The sequence below is a fragment of the Aplysia californica genome, unplaced genomic scaffold (genome assembly GCF_000002075.1).
Source record: "Aplysia californica isolate F4 #8 unplaced genomic scaffold, AplCal3.0 scaffold00251, whole genome shotgun sequence".
NCBI classification, from domain to species: domain Eukaryota; kingdom Metazoa; phylum Mollusca; class Gastropoda; order Aplysiida; family Aplysiidae; genus Aplysia; species Aplysia californica.
The window spans coordinates 463276-467289 of record NW_004797521.1 but is presented as its reverse complement, the minus strand read 5'-3'; positions in this window follow the sequence as shown (position 1 = coordinate 467289).

The following is a 4014-nucleotide window of genomic DNA, read 5'->3' as shown; positions in this document are numbered from 1 at the left end:
GCGGTTTGTTTTCTCTAAAGTGCGTGCAAGAGTGTGCAAGAGTTAGAGTGCGTGCCTGTCGTTCCTTCTTACTCTTTATCTTTATGTATTAATAACCATTTACAAGTATCTACACTCAATTTAGTACAGAAGGCCCCTGTGAATCGAATTCGATTATAGATTCTGCGCCAATCGCACGATCGGGTTGGTGCCTCCCTTTATATCAGGTTATATTTGCTGTCCTCTCCGTCATATCTTAAATCAAATGTTTAGCCCCAGTAGAGTCCTAATATTTCTTTAAAACTTGTCCATTTATGTCTAGATCCTGCCGAAATTTAACAGTTCGCCGTGTCCAATTTTATCAAAGGCCTTTGAGTACTCAAAGAAGCATATAATAACGGTCATTCTATGCTTCAATAATATTTCCATGAACAGTGTTGAGGTGAACTTAGCATTCTGAATACCTTTGTCATGAACTAGGCCAAATTGTGTTTTAGATAACTCTGGTCTCAAAGGTGACTGATGAGGCAAACTGCACCATGAAACACACACTGTTGCAACTGATGACATAGACTTACTTACTTTTACCCGCCGCTTATACCCTTCTGGGTGTCTCGGGAAGAAAGAGACGTCTTTCTGTCGTCGACGGAGAGCTTGGGTCAAGGGGATGCCGTGCGTGGTTAATGTTTCCCTGACTCCATCTATCAAGGTCTTTCTCGGTCGCCCTCTAGCCTTGTTGCCATCAAATTTTTTTATGTAGGCACGTTGTGCTGGATGGTGTGTTGGTAATCGCATGAGATGTCCGGACCATTTGATTCTTTGGTGTTCGATGTGAGGCATGACATCATTGATGATATAGACAACGCTATAAAGACTGACTTAATTGTATTTATGAAATAATAATAATAATAATGATAATAAATAGCATTTGTATAGCGCTTGTCCCCACTCGAAAGCAAGCTCTATGCGCCTAACACTATATTATTACCCCAGCAAACCATAGAACACTCAGAAACATTTTCGGCTTCCCGGGAAGCATACAGTGCAAGCAGCTGGTTAAACGCTCAAACACTAACAAACTGACAAGATCTTTCACGGTCTATAGCTGGGTACCCATTTTCACCTGGGTGAAGTGGGGAAAGTTCGTGTAAAGTGCCTTTCCCAAGGACACAACGTCGAGCCCGCGGCTCGAACCCCCGAACCCGCAACCTCACGATTACGAGTCCTTTAGCCTAACCACTAGGCCACCGACGCCACATTACTGTTATAATATGAATATAAGAAATGTTTGCTATACCATTACCTAGTTCTTCCAAAGTGACAATCACATTAACTGAAACAATATCTGGCTCTGTGGTTTTTCCTTGTTTCAATGTCCTTTTTTCAAAATGTAGATCTATGGTCATTTCATTGACTTCTTTATTACAGCTTTTTTTCTTCTGTTGTTTTCAAAATGTTTCTCTAATTCTGGAAATAATTATATTTACAACATCCCCTTTGTCCATTAAAATATCTCCATGTTGTGATCTAATGCATCCCGTGGTAATGCACCCTTTCTTCTAACTTGTTTTAAACTTTTGGAATGCATGTTTTATTCTGTTTTCATTTCGATTCTTGTCTATATTTTATTGACACTAATCATTTATCTATAATTCTTGTGCTTCAATTAATTTTTTATTTCTATTCAAATCATCGTGTTTTGCCTCAATTAACTTTGGCAGCTTTCTTTCTTTCGTTTATTTCATTATGAAACGGGTCAACCGCTTTTTATCAAATCTTTCGTTTTCCCCAATAAATGTTCAGAGTAATAGAGGTAATACACCAATAGACAAACGTTCTTTCAATCCTTGGTTTGTCTTTATAAGATTTGATTCAAATTCAGATTGTTGCTTTGACTTCATTAGTGTTTCTTTTTCAACTTTACCTATATCTAGCACGTAATGCGTTCTTGGTCACCACCAGAATCTGCTCTTGGCAACGATTTTGACGATTTCCTAGTGTTTCTGAAATATTTCTCTACTAGTATAAATTCTATTTGATTAACAGGTCGATCCCCAGGATTTTTCATGTGTATCGCCTTCTTAGATTATTCTTAAACCAGGTATAAGATCTCATGAAATTATTAATTTCTCTCTACCATACTTATAGCTGTTTATAGTATTTGTTTCTTCACGTCACGTCCACGGCCAAAGTAATTCTTCTTTGTGTGTACCTCTTACCTTTGCTTTAAAGTTAAAGTTTCCCATGAGTAGCTCATGCTGGTAGTTTGTTTCATTGCCTCATCCAGATGTTTATAAAATTGTTCTTCTTCCTCCTTGTCGTGTTCTGGTGTCATTTATTTGGATGATATCAATATCAAAATGTTTCTGCTCTAATTTATATATATAATATATATATATATACATACATACATACATACATACATACATATATATATATATATATATATATATACTTACTTGCTCTCTCCCTTTACCGTTAAGTACACTAGGCAGAGATCAGTCGAAGCCATACTTGCCTGTTTCTGATCACTTCATCTAGTTTTGATATCCGAGTCCTGGGTGATTGCCCTCATTCCTATAACAGAGAGTTGGTTTACTTCTTCTTTTTCTGTTATTTGGTCTCCAGTACCATACCTGATGGGGCAGTCTTGTCTCTGGCATTCTCAAAATATGTCCCAAATATGTCCATCTTCCTTTTATGATCGTGTTGATATCTTCCATCCCAGCTCTTTCCAACACTTTACTATTTGTGATAAATTCATTCCATTGTATCAATAAAATTCTTCGTAAACATTTTGGTTGAAAGCTTTTAATTTTCGTTGATTTGTTTAATTTGTTGATCATATCTATAAAGCATACTTCAGTACAGCCTGGACATTGCTATTATAATTTTTTTTAATTTATTGTTCAATGAGATGATCTTTGAATTCCAAATGGTTTTATGATTTTACAAAAGTGTTCCATGCACTTTGAAATCTTTGATGGATGTCGTCAGTGCAGTCTACAGAAATTCTCTCTCACTCTGTTGGGCCAACATTTCCTTCTAAGCGCCTCGAGCATTGGCCAGACTTGTTCCAGATGGTTTCCTGTTTGACTGGGGGGTCTGCACTGACATTGATGGGTGGACCACCTCGTGAACCCCCACCCCACCCCCCACCCCCCAAAAAAAAGTTCAAGAACAACGATTTGCATATGTTAACCCGGACCATCGGCATCTCAGTTATTATTCATATTACCAACTGAACCGACCAGGGATATCTACTGAAAGCCGAGTTAAAGTTATTGTGGGTAATTTCAGTTGCAACAACTCTTCAGACCAGAAACCCAAGATACTGAAACAAATTGTATAAGAATTCGTCCACAGGGAATACAGTGACAGCAAAGACACGCAAATTGATGGGGATGTTAGCAAAAAAACAAAAAAAACGGTTCGACATCAACATCATATCATACAGGCGTGAGCCGAAAACCGTCCCTGACTTGCTACCGTGTAGGGCTCTCAATAAATGGGGCTGTTCCAAGGATGACGGAATGTTCTGTTGGCTCAGTTGGTATCATACTGGACAACGAAGCCAATGGCCCTGATTCGGATCCCTGACTGGGCGATCTTGATCTTGCTCGTTTTTGGAGGGGGGATTGGGGGGAGTTATTTGTTTGTTTGTTTGCTTGTTGTTTTTTGTTTGTTGGTAGTTGTTGTTGTTTTTTTGGGAGGTGGTTTGTTTTGTTTTTCGGGGTTTTGTTTTTTTAAATCTAGTTTTCAAAATTCTCATTTCATTTAGCTCAGTTCTGTCGGAGACAGACGTTTAATTCACAGGTTTCGTCGCTTCAAATAACCAAATAGCGTTGAAAGTGGTGTTAAACCCTTACACTTATAAGCGTAACGAGAATGCTTCTGCTGTCAGGTAACATTTAAAGCATGCAAGGTTTCTTGTGATGTGTAACTCCCAATTGTAGAGTCCATTCACGAAAGGGTTGATCATATACTTGTCATAGAGTTTCTCTCTCTCTCTCTCTCTCTCTCTCTCTATGGGTC